The 26,913-nt window shown below is 43.9% G+C and overlaps 2 protein-coding genes across 4 annotated transcripts in view; one reads left to right on the forward strand and one right to left on the reverse strand.

The window, feature by feature from the left end:
• Positions 1-26,913, reverse strand: part of MALT1 (MALT1 paracaspase) — a 368,173-nt gene that overhangs the window by 319,248 nt on the left and 22,012 nt on the right. The window lies entirely within an intron of this gene.
• The window catches only part of ALPK2 (alpha kinase 2), a 221,810-nt gene that overhangs the window by 109,872 nt on the left and 85,025 nt on the right, over positions 1-26,913 (forward strand). The gene's annotated exons all lie outside the window — the stretch shown is intronic.

Consider the following 26,913-nt stretch of genomic DNA (forward strand, 5'->3'; position numbering starts at 1 on the left):
AGAAGGCTGTTGAAATGCCAAGACATAGTCCTGGTCGAATGAGTTGCTAGTATTAGACTATCATGATATAGTTCTAATGATGAAATGTGTTCATAAATTTTTAGAGAAATACTGCAATATAGTTCAGGTGGCGTATTATGATAACATTCTGGTGGAACAACATGATCTAGTCCTGAAGGAATGTCATAATATTGTTTTGATTCAATATCATAATAACATAGTCCTGATGGAATATCATAACATAGTCCTGATGGAATATCATAACGTAGTCCTAATGGAATATAACATAGTTCTGATGGAATATCTTATCATAGCCTTATGGAATACAGTATAATAACATACCTAGTTCTGATGGAATATCATGATATAGTTTTGATGGAATATAATATCGTAGTCTTGGTGGAAAATCATGATACAGTTCTGGTGAAATATTCTGATATAGTTCTGATTGAATATCATAACATGGTTTTGTGGAATATCATGATATAGTTCTGATGGAATTTAATAATATAGTTTTGGTGGAATATTATAACATAGTCCTGATGTCATATCATCATGATACAGAGCTGACTGAATATCATATAACATTGTTGTGTTGGAATATCATGATATACTTCTGATGGAATATCATAACATACTGTAGTTTTGACATCATATCACAATACAGTGCCGACTGAATATTATTTAACTTTTATTGGTGGAATATCATTATATACTTCTTATGGAATATCATAACATAATCCTGATGGAATATCATAACATAATTTTGGTAAAATATTCTGATACAGTTCTGATGGAACATCATAATACAGTTCTGATGGAACATCATAATACAGTGCTGATGGAATATCACAACATAGTTCTGACGGAATATAATATCATAGTCTTCATGGAATATCATGAATCATGATACAGTTCTCGTAAAATATTCTGATATAGTTCTGATTGAATATTATAAAATGGTTTTGGTAGAATATCATGATATACTTCTGATGGAATATCATAACATAGTTCTGACGGAATATCATAACATAGCTCTGATGGAACATGATGATACCGTGGCTGGTGGAACATTGTGACGTAGTTCTGAAGGAATATCATGGTACAGTGCTGGTGGAACATCATGACGTAGTTCTGACGGAATATCATAACATACTTCTGACGGAATATCATAACATACTTCTGACGCAATATCATAACATACTTGTGACAGAATATCATGGTACAGTGCTGGTGGAATATCATGACATAGTTCTGATGGAATATAATGGTACAGTGCTGGTGGAACATAATGACGTAGTTCTGATGGAATATCCTAACATATAGTACTTCCGACGGAATATCATAACACAGTTCTGATGGAATTTTCATACCATACTTCAGACGGAATATCATAACATACCGTATTTCTGATGGAATATCATAACATACAGTACTTCCGATGGAATATCATAACATAGATCTGATGGAATATCATAACATACTTCAGACGGAATATCATAACATAGTTCTGATGGCATATCATTGTACAGTGCTGATTGAATATCATATAGCATAGTTCTGATGGAATATTATAATATGGTTTTGGTGGAATATCACAACATAGTTCTAATGGAATATCATGATTTACTTCTGCCGGAATATAATACCATAGTTCTGATGGAATATCATGATACAGTGCTGGTGGAAGATTGTGACGTAGTTCTGGTGGGATATCATGATAGACTTCTAGTGGAGTATCATAACATAGTTCTGATGTAACATCATGATACACTGCTGGTGGAATATCATGATGTAGTTCTGATGAAATATCATAACATAGTTCTGATGGAACATCATAACACAGTGCTGGTGGAATATTGTGATGTAATTCTGGTGGGATATCATGATAGACTTCTGATGGAATATCATAACATAGTTCCAATGGAACATCATGATATAGTGCTCTTGGAATACTGTGACGTAGTTCTGGTGGGATATTACGATATTTTTTTTAATTCATCATTTTGATCCTGTTCTGGTGGATTGTCATCGTGAAGTTTAGGAAGGTGATAAAAAGCAATAAATAAAAAGATACATCTGAGCTAAAAACACCTTTAAATAAGAGAGGAGCTCAGGCGTTGACATGTCTATTTTCTTTCTTTAAAGTGGACCCAAATTAAAAATACAAGATTTCAGAAATAAAATCTATTTTCTAAATTATAATAATAAATAGCAGCCTTTTTTTCAGCTGCATGATGACAAATATAAAATATTTTACATGTATTGGAGGAACCCCTCCCTCATATTGCTGGGACAGAATTCGGCAGACTGGTGGAGGAGATGAAAAACAAAACACAGGCTGCTACTGATGATGTCACAGGGGAGGTGATCTCAGCTTGTGTGAGATTTCACATAGACGCCCCTGTGAGGGAGGATAGCTGATGACAAACACACCCATGATCTAAAACCTCCTACTATGCTCAGAAGTAATGGCTGCCACCTGTATAACCCTAGTTATAAAAAGAGAAGGGTGAAAAGCATGCACTGAAAATGCTCATAGGCTTGAAGGAGTGTTTATTTATCTTTGTATGTGTCAGAGTGGTGCAACTAAATATTTTGAATTAAAAAAAAAATTTTGTTTGGGTCTGCTTTAAAGGGGAACTGCAGAGAGAGGTATATGGAGGCTGCCATGTTTATTTCCTTTTAAGCAATACCAGTTGCCTGGCAGCCCTGCTGATCCTCTGCCTCTAATACTATTAGCCATAGCCCCTGAACAAGCATGCAGCAGATCAGGTGTTTCAGACTTTAAAGTCAGATCTGACAAGACTAGCTGCATGCTTGTTTCTGGGGTTATTCAGATACTACTGCAGAGAAATAGACCAGCAGGGCTGCCAGGAAACTGGTATTGATTAAAAGGAAATAAATATGGCAGCCTCCGTATACCTCTTACTTCAGTTCCCCTTTAAGAAGCCATTTTCCTAACCATCATGTCAATCTTTCAGTTTCAGTATTCATTAACTTATGTTACATTAACGACAAGCAGACTAGCGATTCACAAAGTAATGGAAACCAACGTTTATGGAAGACATTAATGATATTGGCCATGAAGATTATAAGTCATCTTTGGGGGAAGAGGGAATTTCAATTTACATTGAATCTTCCTGTAACTGATGGAACTATCCCTGTGAGTCAGAAAAGGATTAAGATGAAATGGGGCCAGCCCCGGATCTACATCACAGGACCTTATAGGCACAGATGTTCTGGCACCTTAGATTTCACCCTCCATGAACCTATAAACTCCCACCGAACCGCCACGCTGTCACTTCTCCCTCCCTTCTCATCATAGGTAGCTACAGGTGCACCTTAGTATTAGGTAGTCAGAAGTACCCTCAATATTAAGTAGCTAGGGGTGCCCCCCTGACTGAAGGGAGGTCCCATCAGTGGAATGCTGAGAGCTGGGTGAGTCCTCTCATTTACACTCTGCTCAGGACTCTGCATAGGGAAGGAAGGAGGGAGGCACAAAAGGAGGCGAGTGAGCCGCCCGCCTTTCCATCATTAGGCGCCTGTAGGCATGTGCCTACAATGCCTTACAGTAAATCCGGCCCTGAATGGGGCCCTAGGCAAGATAGATGTTTTTGTCAACCACTGATGGTCACCTGGCTCTTTAGTAAGATTTGGTGTGGGCTAGCATCCACTTGGCCCCTAGACTCTCTACCTGCTCTAGACAACTGCCAAGGTTTGCCTTGTGGATGACCCATCTCTGCTGTGAGTGTATGGCTAATGGAATACCTAATGGGTGAGGAGCAGGAGACAACCAGGTGCACCAATATAGTGTAGTAAAAGTGCTGCATGGACAAGATATGTAAAAGAAAGATAAGAAATTGGGTGTCAAGCCAAGAAACCACAGTACAAGACGTGTCTCCACTCGGGATTGAGGTAACTTCCGAAGGTACATATGGTTGCTCTCCAATAAATAAAAGACTCCTCTAGTGTGGGGAGAAAATGTAGCGGAAGGGAGGAGACCCCCCCCCCCAACAAAAAAGTGTAAAAACTCTAAAAGCCGTCTAAAATGTACTATGTGGCTTACCTCAATAAAAGACAATCATTTGAGTGACCCTTAGTGTGTTTATTATCCTTTTCATTTGCCTGTGCTCATCCGTTTGGAGACTGCCAGACACTTGTTTTTAGAAATTGGTGGAGCCCAGAGAGGGGGTGTTGAATGAGCAAAGTTTGGGGAAATCACTGGGCATTCAGAGATACAGAGTCTGGGGAGAGAAATGAAGGGTTTCATTACCAAAGTGTGCCTTTTTTGGGAGCCCTGTCAGTGAGTTGTACTATATAGGCCTCTATAGTTTGTAGTTATGTCACTGTACATAGCACAGAAAAGGGTTTGCTGAAACAGGTGTTTAGGGAAAATGGTGAAAAAAATGTGTTGCAGTGCAAGTATAGTGTCTAGGGTGTGTGTGTGTGGGGGGTGTTAAAAATGCCTAGGAACGCACTAGGCTCTTGTGTTGCCCTAGATAACTACTCACACCTCCAAACCTAATACATTGTAAGCCTAGTTGGGCAGGTCCTCTCGCCCGTTCACAATAATTTAGGCGCCACAATAGGCTGCTGTGTAAATTGCAGATATAATTTGAGCACGGGGTAGTTAATGGCTATGGTGGATGCAGGAGTATTGTACCATAGCGGAACTCCTGCTTTAAATTTAGCGGCTACAGGGGAACTCTGGGTTAGTGATGGGCATAGGTAGGTGTGTTAGGGTTAGGCATAGTTCAGGGAGGGTAAGGCCGGAGTAGGAGGATTAGGCGTAGGTGGCGGTTAGGGGTAGGCGTAGGTGGGGGGGGGATAGGGTTAGGCATAGGTGGGGGATGTAAGGGATAGGCATACATGGGGGAGTGCTCATGTGATAGTTTGGTAAGGGTTAAGTCATAGAAGAATATTGGTAAATATACCGATATTCTACTAACAGTAAAAGTGGATAGCAGAATATGGGTACATTTACTGATATTCTACTAATTGCACAAACTGCACCCATTTTAACTCATGTTTTTTAAATGTACGCTTCTCATCCTCTAGTGTCATAGGTTTTTTCTTCTTGTGTATAACGCCATCTGTGTCCCTGTTTATTGATCAGCACTGCGAAATATACTTATAAGTTAAAGGTAACCAGGGTGTAACCAGTGGCGTAACTAAGGAGCTTGGGGCCCCGGTGCGAGTTTTACAAGGAGTCCCAAACACTCTTCTGATATGGAGCCCCAAAACCCACCAAGGACAGCTGCAGTGTCCAGGAGGAGTAATCAGGGTAAAAACATAGCTTGCTAGGGATACCCACTATTTAATACAGATATAAAGGTGTTCATTATCAGCAAAGCACCAATGAAAAGCTAATAATATGGATGAAGGATGGTCCCTAGTGGGTCTCTCTGGTCCGGAGGCCCCAGTGTGGTCACAACCTCTGCACCCCCTATTGCTACGATACTGGGTGTAACTGCAAATCATGGAGCCGTCCAGCACAATTCTGATGGGCGTCCTTCCCCCCGTAGTGACCCTCGTGTAAGGTGCCTCGTTTGCTGGGGGTCATATAGCAAGTGTGCTCACCATACCTCCATAACAGTGCAGCTGACAAAACTCCCTCTGCACAGAATAGTGTGACCACAACACCTGCTCGTGAGGGGGAGGGGCTTGTTTTATTTACACATACAGTCACCTTTTCAAGGATTAACTTCTCTCATATATATATATATATATATATATATATATATATATATATATATATATATACCGGTATATGTTTGGTTTTTTTGCTACCACTTCAGGTGTACTGTAAAGAGGAACTTGAAGAGGGGGGAAAAAAAATCAATACATTGCAAAGTGAAAAGTTACAAAAATAGATGAGAGATCAAGAAATTATTGATATTCGCCATGTAATTTGTTCATGTTGTTTGATCCACAATGGGCTTGCTAGTCATCATCTTTACTACTGGCAGACAAAAAAACAATAGGCTAAAAGCCAATAGGCTAAAAGCTTAATTTTCCCCACAATCCTTCAGGGCAAAGGTGAGACGTTGTTCCTCCCAGGAACAGGAACAGACAGCACTTCCCCTATAAAAAAGTCACATGGTTAGTCCACCCTCAGTGCTGTTTGTTCCTGCGTCCAGGCAGGTCGGCATCTCCCCTCTGGGTGAAGCCTGTGTGCTGGGCTGCAGGTGGATCCTTCTGGGTGGCTGAGACTGTGGTACTGAGGCAGTCTGGCCATGCGCCCCAGGCTGGATCTTTACTGGGGTTTGCCTACCTTTCTCTCCCGCTGCCAGGGAGAGCAAGTGTGGAAGGCGTGGGTTCCCCTTGGCGGCCTTGCGGCAGAGGAGCAGGACGGAGGTAAGCCAGCGGCCATGTGCAGCGTGGAGCGCATTGCGGCCATTAGGACGCTTGGCCGCGTCCGGATGCGTAATTTCCGGCGGGTATGCCGAATGTAGCAAATTGTAGAGCTGGTTCATTACTCCTTCTGAACCTCCGGTCCGCCCCTCATCCAATTGTGGCAGGCCGGATATGTTTTAAAAGGGAGGCTGCGCAGGCCTGTTTGCACTGTTGCTCAGAGGGAGTTTGGTCCTGCGCTGGACATGAAAGTTTGGAGACATGTCAGACGCTGAGAGGATTGAGAGCAACCAGGCCGCCCAGAAGGTGAGATAATGGCTTCTCTTTCTGGGCTAAAGGTGCTAAAGCTGTACAGAGTTAAATGCCTTGTTGGTTTTGTTTGTTTGCAGGCCAAAACTGAGGCCGCTGCTAAATCTGCTGAGGCTGCTGCTGCAGATAAGCATAGGCTCCCTCCTAATTATAAGAGATGCCCTTTGTGCAATGTTAAGCTAATGTTGCCCTATGCAAAGACTCTGTCAGTTGTGCATAGAGAGGGTTATGAGGGAGGAGCCGGGTCACTCTGTTCAGAATACATTGAGATCCTTTAGAGAGGAGATTAATGCTTCATTGGAATCAATTAAGTCTTCATTATTGAATGCTAATCCATCTACTTCTCAGGTTGCTGTATCTGGAGTATCTGTGACTGAGGTTGATGTTAGTCAGGCTGAGTTTGCAGCTAGTTCTGAGGATTCAGACATTAGAGAAATAAAATCTGAGTCTGTTCCAAAGTTTAAATTCCGTATTGAGGATACGGAGGCGTTGATTGCTGCCATTAATTACTCTTTTGGAGTTGAGTAAGGATGTGGTAGCTAATTTGTCTATTCATGATCAATTATACAAAGCTAAAGGATCCACTGGATAAAAAAGTGGATGCTTATTTGAAGAGGTCTTTGAAGGCTAGTGTGGCTATGTTTAGGCTGGCTGTTGCCTCTACATGTGTGGTCATAGCTTTGGAGCTGTGGATTAATCAGCTCAGAGCTAATATACTGGCACCTGTTGAGTATTTGTTGAATTCTATTGCGATTCTCATTAAATCTGCTGCATATTTAGATGATTCCTCGGCTGAGGCAATTAGGTTTACACCCACTGCTGAAATTAATGATCAGCTTTGGAAAGTACATCGAACAAAAAGAAAAAAATTTTTCCTAAAAAGAAAAAAGCTGTTGCAACTAAAGTTTTTTTGTGTGATCAAAGAGATGCCTCCAAAGATCAGAGAAAAGGCAGAAAGTGGACTTCTGACAAGTCCGGGAAAAGGGGCTTTAAATATAAAGCTCCGAAAACCCAGTCAAAATCCCAATGACTCGTGTAAGGCGGTGGGGGGAGGCTAAGATGCTTCTCTCTCAGGTGGGCAAAAGGGGCAAAAAGCCCGTTTATTTGCCGAACAATAAAGTTTGGTTACCAAATTGTTTGCGCTCCATCCATCGTCAAGATTTGTGGTCTCAAAGGCCCCAGGAGATCCCACTCTGTTTCCAGAAATTTTGAGTATATTGCAAAACATGCTAAAACAGAATGTATTTTATCCTGTGCCGGATCAAACAATCCGAAACAGTCTGTATGCATGTTGGATTATTAGGGCTCTGTACAAATTAACAAGCTGACACATCATTGCATTCCAGCGGTGTGTAGCTGCTAAGGGTAACAATGGTTAATTTGCATATAGTCAGCAGTGATGCACTGGGAGACATCTCAAGCTCACTCCAACCTGAATTATTGCAAATTCTTTCTGTTTTAAGAAAGCAAACTTTTTTGCTTTTCTTAGCATTTTAGTAAGAGGGCTTTTAGGACCATTGTAGCCTCTTACACACTCTGAGTTCTGGGTCACCATGAGCTTGCTGGTTAGTCTGTATCCTGTGCCAGTAAAGGAACAAAAGCAAAGCTTCTGTTTCACTATTTTTGTAGTAAAATGTCGTCGGGCAAGTTTCGCCTGATTCTGAACCTAAAAAGACTTAACCTGTTATGAGACAGAAAAAGTTCGGATGGAATCCATTTTTTCAGTAAGGGAGCTACTGTTTCCAGGGGCCTTTATGGCATCTCTCGATCTAAGAGATGCATATTGGCATTCACCAAAAATCGCAAAAATTCCTAAAATTTGCAGTTGGAGAAAATAGGAGGGTAGAACACTACCAGTTTGTTTGCCTTTCGTTTGGGATCACTTCTGCCCCAAGAGTGTTCACAAAGATGCTGGGAGAAGCATTGATTCCGTTAAGAGAGCAGTCGATTTTAATCATTCCGTGTTTAGACGACTTGCTTATTCTCGGAAGTTCAGCAGATCAACTGACAAACCATTTAAATCTGGTATCAGAACATCTCCGATCCCTAGGTTGGATTATCAACCTAGAGAAGTACTCTTTGATTCCAAGTCAGAAAACGCCTTTTCTAGGCATGCTAGTGCATTCATTAAAACAGAGGATTTTCTTTCCTCCGGAAAATATCCTAAAGATAAATTTGGCAGTGAAATCATTACAGAGGGAAGACAAGGTTTCCCTAAGGATGATTTTGTCTGTGCTGGGATTGATGTCATCCACAATGGTGGCAGTACCCTGGGCACTGGCGCACATCAGGAAGTTGCAGAGTTTCCTTCTAGGAAATTGGGACGGTCGTCCATAAACATAAGATTTCAAAGTCACAATTCCTCAAACTGTGGTGTTGTCTCTGCAGTGGTGGTTGGAGGAATCCAACCTTGTGAAAGGAAGGCTTTGGAAGGAGCCTGTAGACAAGGTAATTACTACGGATGCAAGCGCTTGGGGCTGGAGAGCTCGTATAGCTCACAGAGCCTTTCAAGGGAAGTGGACAGAACTGGAGTCTGAGGTCATCCAACTGGAGGGAATTAAGTAAAGCGGGCCTTATTTCAGGCGCGATCGATACTGTCACAGTCCAATGTTCTGATCCACTCTGACAATGTTACGGCAGTAGCGTTTTGTCAGCAAACAGGGAGGCATGAGATCCCTGTTGTTGCAAGAAGAAGTGGAGGAGATCTTGTCCTGGGCAGGAAAGAATGTGTTATCCTTGAGAGCTGTTCGTCTCGAGGGAAAAACTCAATATAGAGGCAGACAAACTGAGCAGAAGCAGGATTCTGTCATCAGAGTGGTCTCTAAACAGAGAGAGGTGTTCCCAGACATCACAAAACGATGGGGAACACAGTCAATCGATCTGTTCACAACAGAAGATCATGCCCAGATTCAGAGTTTCTTCTCCCTCAATCCAAAAAAGCATATATCTGGGGGTGACTGCATTCATTCAGGAGTGGAACTTTCCACTTCGGTATGCATTTCCTCCTCTCAATTTGATTCCTGCAGTTATCAATAAGAGGTTGTCAAAATCTGATGATTTTGATTGCACCTTAGGGGACCCTTGGAGACTTCCTTGCAGGCCAGATCTGCTGCTGCAAGGGAACCTGTGGCATCCACATCCAGGCAGATTGAATCTGTCAGTCTGGATCCTTACTCAAAAATTGGGAGTATCTGACAAGGCAGACTCTACATTGATTGGTATCCGTAAAGAAGTTACTAGGAAGATTTACTTGAAATGCTGGAAAACTTTCCATCTTCGGCTGTCCGGCTTTAAGTTTGATAGCCTGTCAGTTCCAGCAGTCCTGGATTTTCTTCAGGAGGGTTGGGATAAAAATGTTTCTGTAAGTACGCTTAAAGTGCAGATTGCTGCTTTATCTGCTTTTTCAGTTATCCCCTTGTCTTCCTCTCCTTTTGATAGTGAGGTTTCTGAAGGCTTTTTCTAGGAAACTGCCAGTTTATAAACCATATGTTTCTCCTTGAGATTATCAGGGGTTTTAAAGGGACTGTCCAAAGGTTCCTTAGAGCCTCTTAAGGACAGTTCTTTTAGATATCTTACATTAAAAACAGTATTTTTTAGTAGTCATCACTACAGCCAGAAGGGTCAGTGAGCTACAAGCTTTGTCTATGAAAAGTCCTTACTTTCAGGATACATTAGGGTTACAGGCATATCCAGAGTTTTGTCCGAAGGTTATGTCTAGGTTTCACAGGTCGCATGATATTATGTTGCCTACTTTCTGTGTGAATCCAAAGTGTGGAAAAGAGAGGATTTTTCACTCATTAGATGTTAGAAGATGTGTTCTGGAATATTTGAACAGAACTGCAGATGTCAGGAATACAGATTCTTTGTTTTATTTTCAGGGAAAACTGTAGGTCAGAGAGCTTCTAAATCTACTATAGCTAGTTGGATTAGGTTAGCTATTATAGAAGCTTACAGAGTTATGGGAAGTGAGGCTCCTGCCTCATTTAAAGCGCATTCTACTAGAGCTAGGGCAGCTTCTTGGGCTAATAATGCAGGGGCTTCGCCTGAGCAAATATGTAAGGCAGCAACGTGGTCAAGCTTTTCTACGTTCATCCGTCCTTACCGAATTGATGCAATGTCTGCACACGACCAAGCGTTTGGTAGAAAGGTTCTCCAAGCAGTGGTCCCACCCTGAGGTTGTATTACTTGTTAATCGTCTCACCTTTGCCCTGAAGGATTGTGGGGAAAAAGCAGAGTTAGTACCTGCTAACGATGTTTTCAACAATCCTTCAGGGCAACGATCCCACCCGGGTGTTAATTGTCTGTGTCTGATAGTTGCACGGTTATGGGTTAGTGGAATGTTCACCTGTCGGGTACTTGGCTAAACGCACTGAGGGTGGACTAACCATGTGACTTTTTTATAGGGGAAGTGCTGTCTGTTCCTGTTCCTGGGAGGAACAACGTCTCACCTTTGCCCTGAAGGATTGTTGAAAACATCGTTAGCAGGTACTAACTCTGCTTTTTTTTATAGATATACATATGCACAGAGGAAGATACTGGTTGCTTGGCGGATGTTATTTCTGTTCGCGAACGGCGAACTCGAACTCCCGCAAAATGTTCGCAAACAGGCGAATCTGGCGAACCGCCTAGACAATGGGCAGGCAAATTTTAAAACTTACAAAGACTGTTTCTGGCCACAAAAGTGATGAAAACGTTTTTCAAGGGATCTAACACCTGGATAGGGGGATCCATGCCAAAAGTCTCACCAAAAATTATGAAGTTGATGCAAAGTCGGGTTTTAAACCCTAATGGGCAGAAATCATATCATGCACAGCTCTGGGTGTCAGTGAGCTGTGGAGTGTCACACTAAAAAAAAACACAGGAGACCGATGTGCTAGCCCTCCGAAGGGCTGTTTGGGGTGCTTTCACAGCAAGGGAGGAACAAGAACACAGGCCTAGCTGATACTTTCCCTACCTATGTGCAGCAAGTCTGACCCAGCTCTCACTAACAGTAGAGATGTCACGAACCTCCGATTTTCTGTTCGTGAACCCCATTCGCGAACTTCCGCGGAAGGTTCGGTTCGCGAACCACAATAGACTGCAATGGGGGGGCGAACTTTGAAAACTAGAAACACTTATGCTGGCCAAAAAAGTGATGGAAAACATGTTTTAAGAGGTCTAACACCTGTACCCCAGGTGGCGGAGTGGGATAGACACCAAAAGTCCCGGGGAAAAATCTGGATTTGACGCAAAGCAGCGTTTTAAGGGCAGAAATCACATTGAATGCTAATTTGCAAGCCTAAAGTGCTTTTTTTGGGGGTAGGAGTCCCAGTATAGGTAGATAGGCATAGGTAGCATTCCAAGTATAAGTAGGCAGGCATAGGTAGGTGCCCCAGTAGTTAGCTAGGCATAGCTAGGAGTCCCAGTATAGGTAGGTAGGCATAGGTAGGTGCCCCAGTATAGGTAGGTAGGCATAGGTAGGTGTCCCAGTATAGGTAGATAGGCATGGGTAGGTGCCTCAGTAGTTAACTAGGCATAGGTAGGAGACCCAGTATAGGTAGGTAGGCATAGGTAGGTGTCCCAGTAGTTAGCTAGGCATAGGTAGGAGTCTCAGTATAGGTAGGTAGGCATAGGTAGGAGTCCCAGTATAGGTAGGTAGGCATAGGTAGGTCCCCTAGTATAGGTAGGTAGGTGTCCCTGTATAGGTAAGTAGGTGCCCCAGTAGTTAAGTAGGCATAGGTAGGTGTCCCAGTATAGATAGTTAGGCAGGGCCTGGCTGGCACAGTAATAACAATTTCCAAGGTCCAGCTGCAACAGATAGGGCTGTATAATGTCAGTGTCAGTGAGCAACACAAAAAAAAAAAAAAAACACATCAGGAGAACATTAGCTCTCAAAAGAGCTGTTGACGGTGAAGGGTGCTATTTTAGCAATAACAATCAGCCAGGAGCAAGCTAACAAGCCAAGAGCCTAACTAATCTTTCCCTATGAGAGAGTCTGATGCAGCTGTCCCTTCACTAATTACTGCTGGCACACGAGTGAGTGTAATGGCCCGGAGGAGCCTGCCTAATATAAGGGGGGGAGTGGCTCCAGGACTGAGTGTAGCCTGATTGGCTACAATTTGCCTGCTGACTGTGATGTAGAGGGTTAAAGTTGACCCTAATGGAGCATTATGGGGCCATCGAACTTCCGCAAAAGTTCGCCTCCACCGGCGAACGCGAACCACCCAAAGTTCGCCTGGAACCGTTCGCCGGCGAACCGTTCGGGCCATCTCTAACTAACAGTCAGCAGCCAGCAATATGGCCACCACAACTGCTTTTTGATGGGGGGTGGGGGGTCCAGGAAGGGGTGCTAGCTGATTAGCTGCCTTTTTTTTTGACTGACTGTGAGGTAAGGACTCAGTTTAGCTCAATGATGATGTATAGGGGGCGAATCGAACACGCCAAATGTTCACTGTTCACCAGGATTGCGAACAGCCGATGTTCACATAATACTGCTCGCCGGCCACTGTTCAGGTCATCTCTACCTTAAACTTCTAGCCCTGTCTGCTCTATTCACGTGCCTCCTCAAAGAGAGCCCGAGGTGGGATCATGAAATTAAAAAAAAAAAAAAAAGGCTACCTGGTCTGGGGGGTTGAGCGGAACAGGTAGCCTCCAAAACCGCTGCTCCTGCTTTCACTTAACTTCACGACGTTGCAAAGAGAGATTGGTTCTCTCACAACGTGCAGGGAGGCGGGGGAGCGGCAGGAGGTGTGGCCAGGGAAAGAGAACTACCCAATGGCAGCTCTGGAAACCCTGCAGGAACGCCCGTGGTAAGCGCTTTGAACAGGGAACCCCTTTTCCTGTGTTTACCTCCAAGATATCGACAAATATTGTCGCTAATTTCAGGGGGCTATAGCTTGGCGGTGAGGGGTCAGAGAGTGGCGGTGTGGGGACACAGAGGCATGTTATGAGGCAGAGAACATACCTCTGTGTCCCATCTGCACCCCACAAAACCACCTTGGGTTCTCTTTAATTGTGTTCTGCGCATGAACTGTTACTATTCTTTGAAAATTGCGCAAAAGGTGGATCAGCGCAACACCAGGCCGCCTCCGAATGGCCTCCATCAGAGATGCGCTGAGCCCCCCCAGGAACTACAAACGCACCTTGAACCCAAACAGAAGCTCTGCATATACACCAAAAGCATGGCTGTTAAGTGGGAGCAGCTGACCAAAAACGAATTACATTAGTACATAGCAAGGAAATGAGCAGCGCTACTTAAAAACAGACTAGTGCCTACCTGCAAAAGAGTGCAAGCCCCACTTGTGGGGTCGAATACACACCGAGCATACACATGACCTGTCTACCACTAGAGGAGGATGTTGGTTTCCATTAACAGCTTGCATGCAACCTATTAAGTACTCGTCCCTCCCACTGCAAAGAAGTCAATCCTCCATGGGAGGGGCCTAACACTAACTAAATCCTAACCTATGTATATGCATAGCCTGGGTGCGGCTAATCAAATAAAATCGAAAATTGAAAATTGCGCAAAAGGTGGATCAGCGCAACACCAGGCCGCCTCCGAATGGCCTCCATCAGAGATGCGCTGAGCCCCCCCAGAAACTACAAACGCACCTTGAACCCAAACAGAAGCTCTGCATATACACCAAAAGCATGGCTGTTAAGTGGGAGCAGCTGACCAAAAACGAATTACATTAGTACATAGCAAGGAAATGAGCAGCGCTACTTAAAAACAGACTAGTGCCTACCTGCAAAAGAGTGCAAGCCCCACTTGTGGGGTCGAATACACACCGAGCATACACATGACCTGTCTACCACTAGAGGAGGATGTTGGTTTCCATTAACAGCTTGCATGCAACCTATTAAGTACTCGTCCCTCCCACTGCAAAGAAGTCAATCCTCCATGGGAGGGGCCTAACACTAACTAAATCCTAACCTATGTATATGCATAGCCTGGGTGCGGCTAATCAAATAAAATCGAAAATTGAAAATTGCGCAAAAGGTGGATCAGCGCAACACCAGGCCGCCTCCGAATGGCCTCCATCAGAGATGCGCTGAGCCCCCCCAGAAACTACAAACGCACCTTGAACCCAAACAGAAGCTCTGCATATACACCAAAAGCATGGCTGTTAAGTGGGAGCAGCTGACCAAAAACGAATTACATTAGTACATAGCAAGGAAATGAGCAGCGCTACTTAAAAACAGACTAGTGCCTGTTTTTAGGAGGATGTTGGTTTCCATTAACAGCTTGCATGCAACCTATTAAGTACTCGTCCCTCCCACTGCGAAGAAGTCAATCCTCCTGGGGGGGCTCAGCGCATCTCTGATGGAGGCCATTCGGAGGCGGCCTGGTGTTGCGCTGATCCACCTTTTGCGCAATTTTCAATTTTCGATTTTATTTGATTAGCCGCACCCAGGCTATGCATATACATAGGTTAGGATTTAGTTAGTGTTAGGCCCCTCCCATGGAGGATTGACTTCTTCGCAGTGGGAGGGACGAGTACTTAATAGGTTGCATGCAAGCTGTTAATGGAAACCAACATCCTCCTCTAGTGGTAGACAGGTCATGTGTATGCTCGGTGTGTATTCGACCCCACAAGTGGGGCTTGCACTCTTTTGCAGGTAGGCACTAGTCTGTTTTTAAGTAGCGCTGCTCATTTCCTTGCTATGTTACTATTCTTTGCCAAGCAGGCATGCACAGACAGAACACTACCACGATAGGAGAGGTGAGCGGATGGGATATAGCATGCACCATAGCAGCAACCCAACCAGTTGAAGCTTTTAATGAGGGGCGACAGCGTCACAATGGGGGAGGGGGGGGGGCAGGAGAAATGGAGGAGCCTCAAAAATTATGGAGGAGCTGGAAGAAATTCCACGTAGGTGAAAATCAGCTTTTTTCCCATTTGGGCGTGCTTAAAAAAATAAAAATAATGACAATATGTGCACAAGTGACTGAGCATGTTCTCAACTGTCCATATCATTGATGAATTATTAACCATTTGCTGACTATCGCTTTGGGGTTTTAGGACACACAGGATTGTAGCAGTGATCGCTTGCTGCTATAGGCGCAGCCGCGCATAGTGAAAAATCGGGATTGAAAGGATGCCGTTATAGGCGCATAATGAAATATCGGGATTGAGAGGATGATGTTATAGGCACATAGTGAAATATCGGGATTGAGAGGATGCTGTGATAGGCGCATAGTGAAATATCGGGATTGAGAGGATGCCGTTATAGGCGCATAATGAAATATCGGGATTGAGAAGATGCTGTTATAGGCCCATAGTGAAATATAGGGATTGAGAGGATGCCGTTATAGGCGCATAGTGAAATATCGGGATTGAGAGGATGCTGTTATAGGCGCATAGTGAAATATCGGGATTGAGAGGATCCTGTTATAGGCCCATAGTGAAATATAGGGATTGAGAGGATGCTGTGATAGGCGCATAGTGAAATATCGGGATTGAGAGGATGCTGTTATAGGCGCATAGTGAAATATCGGGATTGAGAGGATGCTGTTATAGGCGCATAGTGAAATATCGGGATTGAGAGGATGCTGTTATAGGCGCATAGTGAAATATCGGGATTGAGAGGATGCCGTTATAGGCGCATAGTGAAATATCGGGATTGAGAGGATGCCGTTATAGGCGCACAGTGAAATATCGGGATTGAGAGGATGCTGTGATAGGCGCATAGTGAAATATCGGGATTGAGAGGATGCTGTTATAGGCGCATAGTGAAATATCGGGATTGAGAGGATGCTGTTATAGGCGCATAGTGAAATATCGGGATTCAGAGGATGCTGTTATAGGCGCATAGTTAAATATCGGGATTGAGAGGATGCTGTTATAGGCGCATAGTGAAATATCGGGATTGAGAGGATGCTGTTATAGGCGCATAGTGAAATATCGGGATTGAGAGGATGCTCTTATAGGCGCATAGTGAAATATCGGGATTGAGAGGATGCTGTTATAGGCGCATAGTGAAATATCGGGATTGAGAGGATCCTGTTATAGGCGCATAGTGAAATATCGGGATTGAGAGGATGCCGTTATAGGCGCATAGTGAAATATCGGGATTGAGAGGATGCCGTTATAGGCGCACAGTGAAATATCGGGATTGAGAGGATGCTGTGATAGGCGCATAGTGAAATATCGGGATTGAGAGGATGCTGTTATAGGCGCATAGTGAAATATCGGGATTGAGAGGATGCTGTTATAGGCGCATAGTGAAATATCGGGATTCAGAGGATGCTGTTATAGGCGCATAGTTAAATATCGGGATTGAGAGGATGCTGTTATAGGCGCATAGTGAAATATCGGGATTGAGAGGATGCTGTTATAGGCGCATAGTGAAATATCGGGATTGAGAGGATGCTCTTATAGGCGCATAGTGAAATATCGGGATTGAGAGGATGCTGTTATAGGCGCATAGTGAAATATCGGGATTGAGAGGATGCTGTTATAGGCGCATAGTGAAATATCGGGATTGAGAGGATGCCGTTATAGGCGCACAGTGAAATATCGGGATTGAGAGGATGCTGTTATAGGCGCATAGTGAAATATCGGGATTGAGAGGATGCTGTTATAGGCGCATAGTGAAATATCGGGATTGAGAGGATGCTGTTATAGGCGCATAGTGAAATATCGGGATTGAGAGGATGCCGTTATAGGCGCATAGTGAAATATCGGGATTGAGAGGATGCCGTTATAGGCGCACAGTGAAATATCGGGATTGAGAGGATGCCGTTATAGGCGCATAGTGAAATATCGGGATTGAGAGGATGCTGTTATAGGCGCATAGTGAAATATCGGGATTCAGAGGATGCTGTTATAGGCGCATAGTGAAATATCGGGATTGAGAGGATGCTGTGATAGGCGCATAGTGAAATATCGGGATTGAGAGGATGCTGTTATAGGCGCATAGTGAAATGTCGGGATTGAGAGGATGCTGTTATAGGCGCATAGTGAAATATCGGGATTGAGAGGATGCTGTTATAGGCGCATAGTGAAATATCGGGATTGAGGGGATGCCGTTATAGGCGCACAGTGAAATATCGGGATTGAGAGGATGCTGTTATAGGCGCATAGTGAAATATCGGGATTGAGAGAATGCTGTTATAGGCACATAGTGAAATATCGGGATTGAGAGGATGCCGTTATAGGCGCATAGTGAAATATCGGGATTGAGAGGATGCCGTTATAGGCGCACAGTGAAATATCGGGATTGAGAGGATGCTGTTATAGGCGCATAGTGAAATATCGGGATTGAGAGGATGCCGTTATAGGCGCATAGTGAAATATCGGGATTGAGAGGATGTTGTTATAGGCGCATAGTGAAATATCGGGATTGAGAGGATGCTGCTATAGGCGCATAGTGAAATATCGGGATTGAGAGGATGCCGTTATAGGCGCACAGTGAAATATCGGGATTGAGAGGATGCCGTTATAGGCGCACAGTGAAATATCGGGATTGAGAGGATGCTGTTATAGGCGCATAGTGAAATATCGGGATTGAGAGGATGCCGTTATAGGCGCATAGTGAAATATCGGGATTGAGAGGATGCCGTTATAGGCGCATAGTGAAATATCGGGATTGAGAGGATGCCGTTATAGGCGCATAGTGAAATATCGGGATTGAGAGGATGCTGTTATAGGCGCACAGTGAAATATCGGGATTGAGAGGATGCTGTTATAGGCGCATAGTGAAATATCGGGATTGAGAGGATGCTGTTATAGGCGCATAGTGAAATATCGGGATTGAGAGGATGCTGTTATAGGCGCATAGTGAAATATCGGGATTGAGAGGATGCTGTTATAGGCGCATAGTGAAATATCGGGATTGAGAGGATGCCTTTATAGGCGCATAGTGAAATATCGGGATTGAGAGGATGCTGTTATAGGCGCACAGTGAAATATCGGGATTGAGAGGATGCTGTTATAGGCGCACAGTGAAATATCGGGATTGAGAGGATGCTGTGATAGGTGCATAGTGAAATATCGGGATTGAGAGGATGCTATTATAGGCGCATAGTGAAATATCGGGATTGAGAGGATGCTGTTATAGGCGCATAGTGAAATATCGGGATTGAGAGGATGCTGTTATAGGCGCACAGTGAAATATCGGGATTGAGAGGATGCTGTGATAGGTGCATAGTGAAATATCGGGATTGAGAGGATGCTGTTATAGGCACATAGTGAAATGTCGGGATTGAGAGGATGCTTTTATAGGTGCATAGTGAAATATCGGGATTGAGAGGATGCTGTTATAGGCACATAGTGAAATATCAGGATTGAGAGGATGCCGTTATAGGCGCATAGTGAAATATCGGGATTGAGAGGATGCCGTTATAGGCGCACAGTGAAATATCGGGATTGAGAGGATGCTGTTATAGGCGCATAGTGAAATATCGGGATTGAGAGGATGCTGTTATAGGCGCATAGTGAAATATCGGGATTGAGAGGATGCTGTTATAGGCGCACAGTGAAATATCGGGATTGAGAGGATGCTGTTATAGGCGCATAGTGAAATATCGGGATTGAGAGGATGCTGTTATAGGCGCATAGTGAAATATCGGGATTGAGAGGATGCTGTTATAGGCGCATAGTGAAATATCGGGATTGAGAGGATGCTGTTATAGGCGCATAGTGAAATATCGGGATTGAGAGGATGCCATTATAGGCGCATAGTGAAATATCGGGATTGAGAGGATGCTGTTATAGGCGCACAGTGAAATATCGGGATTGAGAGGATGCTGTTATAGGCGCACAGTGAAATATCGGGATTGAGAGGATGCTGTGATAGGTGCATAGTGAAATATCGGGATTGAGAGGATGCTATTATAGGCGCATAGTGAAATATCGGGATTGAGAGGATGCTGTTATAGGCGCATAGTGAAATATCGGGATTGAGAGGATGCTGTGATAGGTGCATAGTGAAATATCGGGATTGAGAGGATGCTGTTATAGGCGCACAGTGAAATATCGGGATTGAGAGGATGCTGTTATAGGCGCACAGTGAAATATCGGGATTGAGAGGATGCTGTGATAGGTGCATAGTGAAATATCGGGATTGTGAGGATGCCGTTATAGGAGCATAGTGAAATATCGGGATTGAGAGGATGCTGTTATAGGCGCATAGTGAAATATCGGGATTGAGAGGATGCTGTTATAGGCGCATAGTGAAATATCAGGATTGAGAGGATGCCGTTATAGGCGCACAGTGAAATATCGGGATTGAGAAGATGCTGTTATAGGCGCATAGTGAAATATCGGGATTGAGAGGATGCTGTTATAGGCGCATAGTGAAATATCGGGATTGAGAGGATGCTGTTATAGGCGCATAGTGAAATGTCGGGATTAAGAGGACGCTTTTATAGGCGCATAGTGAAATATCGGGATTGAGAGGATGCTGTTATAGGCGCACAGTGAAATATCAGGATTGAGAGAATGCTGTTATAGGCGCATAGTGAAATATCGGGATTGAGAGGATGCCGTTATAGGCGCATAGTGAAATATCAGGATTGAGAGGATGCTGTTATAGGCGCATAGTGAAATATCGGGATTGAGAGGATGCCGTTATAGGCGCATAGTGAAATATCAGGATTGAGAGGATGCCGTTATAGGCGCACAGTGAAATATCGGGATTGAGAAGATGCCGTTATAGGCGCATAGTGAAATATCGGGATTGAGAGGATGCTGTGATAGGCGCATAGTGAAATATCGGGATTGAGAAGATGCTGTTATAGGCGCATAGTGAAATATCGGGATTGAGAGGATGCTGTTATAGGTGCATAGTGAAATATCGGGATTGAGAGGATGCTGTTATAGGCGCATAGTGAAATATTGGGATTGAGAGGATGCTGTGATAGGCGCATAGTGAAATATCGGGATTGAGAAGATGCTGTTATAGGCGCATAGTGAAATATCGGGATTGAGAAGATGCTGTTATAGGCGCATAGTGAAATATCGGGATTGAGAGGATGCTGTTATCGGCGCATAGTGAAATATTGGGATTGAGAGGAAGCTGCTATAGGCGCATAGTGAAATATCGGGATTGAGAAGATGCTGTTATAGGCGCATAGTGAAATATCGGGATTGAGAGGATGCTGTTATAGGCGCATAGTGAAATATCGGGATTGAGAGGATGCTGTTATAGGCGCATAGTGAAATATCGGGATTGAGAGGATGCTGTTATCGGCGCATAGTGAAATATTGGGATTGAGAGGATGCTGTTATCGGCGCATAGTGAAATATTGGGATTGAGAGGATGCTGTTATAGGTGCATAGTGAAATATCGGGATTGAGAGGATGCTGTTATAGGCACATAGTGAAATATCGGGATTGAGAGGATGCTGTTATAGGCGCATAGTGAAATATCGGAATTGAGAGGATGCTGTGATAGGCGCATAGTGAATGATCGGGATTGAGAGGATGCTGTTATAGGTGCATAGTGAAATATCGGGATTGAGAGGATGCTGTTATAGGCGCATAGTGAAATATCGGGATTGAGAGGATGCTGTTATAGGCGCATAGTGAAATATCGGGATTGAGAGGATGCTGTTATAGGTGCATAGTGAAATATCGGGATTGAGAGGATGCTGTGATAGGCGCATAGTGAAATATCGGGATTGAGAGGATGCTGTTATAGGCGCATAGTGAAATATCGGGATTGAGAGGATGCTGTTATAGGCGCACAGTGAAATATCGGGATTGAGAGGATGCTGTGATAGGCGCATAGTGAAATATCGGGATTGAGAGGATGCTGTTATAAGCGCACAGTGAAATATCGGGATTGAGAGAATGCTGTTATAGGCGCATAGTGAAATATCGGGATTGAGAGGATGCTGTTATAGGCGCATAGTGAAATATCGGGATTCAGAGGATGCTGTTATAGGTGCATAGTGAAATATCGGGATTGAGAGGATGCTGTGATAGGTGCATAGTGAAATATCGGGATTGAGAGGATGCTGTTATAGGCGCATAGTGAAATATCGGGATTGAGAGGATGCCGTTATAGGCGCATAGTGAAATATTGGGATTGAGAGGATGCTGTTTTAGGCGCATAGTGAAATATCGGGATTGAGAGGATGCTGTTATAGGCGCATAGTGAAATATTGGGATTGAGAGGATGCTGTTATAGGCGCCTATTGAAATATCGGGATTGAGAGGATGCTGTTATAGGCGCATAGTGAAATATCGGGATTGAGAGGATGCTGTGATAGGCGCATAGTGAATGATCGGGATTGAGAGGATGCTGTTATAGGTGCATAGTGAAATATCAGGATTGAGAGGATGATGTTATAGGCGCATAGTGAAATATCGGGATTGAGAGGATGCTGTTATAGGCGCATAGTGAAATATCGGGATTGAGAGGATGCTGTTATAGGTGCATAGTGAAATATCGGGATTGAGAGGATGCTGTGATAGGCGCATAGTGAAATATCGGGATTGAGAGGATGCTGTTATAGGCGCATAGTGAAATGTCGGGATTGAGAGGATGCTGTTATAGGCGCACAGTGAAATATCGGGATTGAGAGGATGCTGTGATAGGCGCATAGTGAAATATCGGGATTGAGAGGATGCTGTTATAAGCGCACAGTGAAATATCGGGATTGAGAGAATGCTGTTATAGGCGCATAGTGAAATATCGGGATTGAGAGGATGCTGTTATAGGCGCATAGTGAAATATCGGGATTGAGAGGATGCTGTTATAGGTGCATAGTGAAATATCGGGATTGAGAGGGTGCTGTGATAGGTGCATAGTGAAATATCGGGATTGAGAGGATGCTGTTATGGGCGCATAGTGAAATATCGGGATTGAGAGGATGCCGTTATAGGCGCATAGTGAAATATTGGGATTGAGAGGATGCTGTTTTAGGCGCATAGTGAAATATCGGGATTGAGAGGATGCTGTTATAGGCGCATAGTGAAATATTGGGATTGAGAGGATGCTGTTATAGGCGCCTATTGAAATATCGGGATTGAGAGGATGCTGTTATAGGCGCATAGTGAAATATCGGGATTGAGAGGATGCTGTTATAGGCGCATAGTGAACTATCGGGATTGAGAGGATGCCGTTATAGGCGCATAGTAAAATATTGGGATTGAGAGGATGCTGTTATAGGCGCATAGTGAAATATCGGGATTGAGAGGATGCTGTTATAGGCGCATAGTGAAATATCGGGATTGAGAGGATGCTGTTATAGGCGCATAGTGAAATTTCGGGATTGAGAGGATGCTGTTATAGGCGCATAGTGAAATTTTAGGATTGAGAGGATGCTGTTATAGGCGCATAGTGAAATATCGGGATTGAGAGGATCCTGTTATAGGCGCATAGTGAAATATCGGGATTGAGAGGATGCTGTTATAGGCGCATAGTGAAATATCGGGATTGAGAGGATGCTGTTATAGGCGCATAGTGAAATATCGGGATTGAGAGGATGCTGTTATAGGCGCATAGTGAAATATCAGGATTGAGAGGATGCCGTTATAGGCGCACAGTGAAATATCGGGATTGAGAAGATGCCGTTATAGGCGCATAGTGAAATATCGGGATTGAGAGGATGCTGTGATAGGCGCATAGTGAAATATCGGGATTGAGAAGAAGCTGTTATAGGCGCATAGTGAAATATCGGGATTGAGAGGATGCTGTTATAGGCGCATAGTGAAATATCGGGATTGAGAGGATGCTGTTATAGGCGCATAGTGAAATGTCGGGATTGAGAGGACGCTTTTATAGGCGCATAGTGAAATATCGGGATTGAGAGGATGCTGTTATAGGCGCACAGTGAAATATCGGGATTGAGAGGATGCTGTTATAAGCGCACAGTGAAATATCGGGATTGAGAGAATGCTGTTATAGGCGCATAGTGAAATATCGGGATTGAGAGGATGCCGTTATAGGCGCATAGTGAACTATCGGGATTGAGAGGATGCCGTTATAGGCGCATAGTGAAATATTGGGATTGAGAGGATGCTGTTATAGGCGCATAGTGAAATATCGGGATTGAGAGGATGCTGTTATAGGCGCATAGTGAAATATCGGGATTGAGAGGATGCTGTTATAGGCGCATAGTGAAATTTCGGGATTGAGAGGATGCTGTTATAGGCGCATAGTGAAATTTCGGGATTGAGAGGATGCTGTTATAGGCGCATAGTGAAATATCGGGATTGAGAGGATCCTGTTATAGGCGCATAGTGAAATATCGGGATTGAGAGGATGCTGTTATAGGCGCATAGTGAAATATCGGGATTGAGAGGATGCTGTTATAGGCGCATAGTGAAATATCGGGATTGAGAGGATGCTGTTATAGGCGCATAGTGAAATATCAGGATTGAGAGGATGCCGTTATAGGCGCACAGTGAAATATCGGGATTGAGAAGATGCCGTTATAGGCGCATAGTGAAATATCGGGATTGAGAGGATGCTGTGATAGGCGCATAGTGAAATATCGGGATTGAGAAGATGCTGTTATAGGCGCATAGTGAATTATCGTGATTGAGAGGATGCTGTTATAGGCGCATAGTGAAATATCGGGATTGAGAGGATGCTGTTATAGGCGCATAGTGAAATGTCGGGATTGAGAGGACGCTTTTATAGGCGCATATTGAAATATCGGGATTGAGAGGATGCTGTTATAGGCGCACAGTGAAATATCGGGATTGAGAGGATGCTGTTATAAGCGCACAGTGAAATATCGGGATTGAGAGAATGCTGTTATAGGCGCATAGTGAAATATCGGGATTGAGAGGATGCCGTTATAGGCGCATAGTGAAATATCGGGATTGAGAGGATGCTGTTATAGGCGCATAGTGAAATATCGGGATTGAGAGGATGCCGTTATAGGCGCATAGTGAAATATCAGGATTGAGAGGATGCCGTTATAGGCGCACAGTGAAATATCGGGATTGAGAAGATGCCGTTATAGGCGCACAGTGAAATATCGGGATTGAGAAGATGCCGTTATAGGCGCATAGTGAAATATCGGGATTGAGAGGATGCTGTGATAGGCGCATAGTGAAATATCGGGATTGAGAGGATGCTGTTATAGGCGCATAGTGAAATATCGGGATTGAGAGGATGCCGTTATAGGCGCATAGTGAAATATCGGGATTGAGAGGATGCTGTTATAGGCGCATAGTGAAATATCGGGATTGAGAAGATGCCGTTATAGGCGCACAGTGAAATATCGGGATTGAGAGGATGCTGTGATAGGCGCATAGTGAAATATCGGGATTGAGAAGATGCTGTTATAGGCGCATAGTGAAATATCGGGATTGAGAGGATGCTGTTATCGGCGCATAGTGAAATATTGGGATTGAGAGGATGCTGCTATAGGCGCATAGTGAAATATCGGGATTGAGAAGATGCTGTTATAGGCGCATAGTGAAATATCGGGATTGAGAGGATGCTGTGATAGGCGCATAGTGAATGATCGGGATTGAGAGGATGCTGTTATAGGTGCATAGTGAAATATTGGGATTGAGAGGATGCTGTTATAGGCGCATAGTGAAATATCGGGATTGAGAGGATGCTGTTATAGGCGCATAGTGAAATATCGGGATTGAGAGGATGCTGTTATAGGTGCATAGTGAAATATCGGGATTGAGAGGATGCTGTGATAGGCGCATAGTGAAATATCGGGATTGAGAGGATGCTGTTATAGGCGCATAGTGAAATTTCGGGATTGAGAGGATGCTGTTATAGGCGCATAGTGAAATATCGGGATTGAGAGGATGCTGTTATAGGCGCATAGTGAACTATCGGGATTGAGAGGATGTTGTTATAGGCGCATAGTGAACTATCGGGATTGAGAGGATGCTGTTATAGGCGCACAGTGAAATATCGGGATTGAGAGGATGCTGTGATAGGAGCATAGTGAAATATCGGGATTGAGAGGATGCTGTTATAGGCGCATAGTGAAATATCGGGATTGAGAGGATGCTGTTATAGGCGCATAGTGAAATATCGGGATTGAGAGGATGCTGTTATAGGTGCATAGTGAAATATCGGGATTGAGAGGATGCTGTGATAGGTGCATAGTGAAATATCGGGATTGAGAGGATGCTGTTATAGGCGCATAGTGAAATATCGGGATTGAGAGGATGCCGTTATAGGCGCATAGTGAAATATTGGGATTGAGAGGATGCTGTTTTAGGCGCATAGTGAAATATCGGGATTGAGAGGATGCTGTTATAGGCGCATAGTGAAATTTCGGGATTGAGAGGATGCTGTTATAGGCGCATAGTGAAATTTTAGGATTGAGAGGATGCTGTTATAGGCGCATAGTGAAATATCGGGATTGAGAGGATCCTGTTATAGGCGCATAGTGAAATATCGGGATTGAGAGGATGCTGTTATAGGCGCATAGTGAAATATCGGGATTGAGAGGATGCTGTTATAGGCGCATAGTGAAATATCGGGATTGAGAGGATGCTGTTATAGGCGCATAGTGAAATATCAGGATTGAGAGGATGCCGTTATAGGCGCACAGTGAAATATCGGGATTGAGAAGATGCCGTTATAGGCGCATAGTGAAATATCGGGATTGAGAGGATGCTGTGATAGGCGCATAGTGAAATATCGGGATTGAGAAGAAGCTGTTATAGGCGCATAGTGAAATATCGGGATTGAGAGGATGCTGTTATAGGCGCATAGTGAAATATCGGGATTGAGAGGATGCTGTTATAGGCGCATAGTGAAATGTCGGGATTGAGAGGACGCTTTTATAGGCGCATAGTGAAATATCGGGATTGAGAGGATGCTGTTATAGGCGCACAGTGAAATATCGGGATTGAGAGGATGCTGTTATAAGCGCACAGTGAAATATCGGGATTGAGAGAATGCTGTTATAGGCGCATAGTGAACTATCGGGATTGAGAGGATGCTGTTATAGGCGCATAGTGAAATTTCGGGATTGAGAGGATGCTGTTATAGGCGCATAGTGAAATTTCGGGATTGAGAGGATGCTGTTATAGGCGCATAGTGAAATATCGTGATTGAGAGGATCCTGTTATAGGCGCATAGTGAAATATCGGGATTGAGAGGATGCTGTTATAGGCGCATAGTGAAATATCGGGATTGAGAGGATGCTGTTATAGGCGCATAGTGAAATATCGGGATTGAGAGGATGCTGTTATAGGCGCATAGTGAAATATCAGGATTGAGAGGATGCCGTTATAGGCGCACAGTGAAATATCGGGATTGAGAAGATGCCGTTATAGGCGCATAGTGAAATATCGGGATTGAGAGGATGCTGTGATAGGCGCA

Source organism: Hyperolius riggenbachi, chromosome 1, assembly GCF_040937935.1.
Source record: "Hyperolius riggenbachi isolate aHypRig1 chromosome 1, aHypRig1.pri, whole genome shotgun sequence".
In the NCBI taxonomy this organism is placed as follows: Eukaryota; Metazoa; Chordata; class Amphibia; order Anura; family Hyperoliidae; genus Hyperolius; species Hyperolius riggenbachi.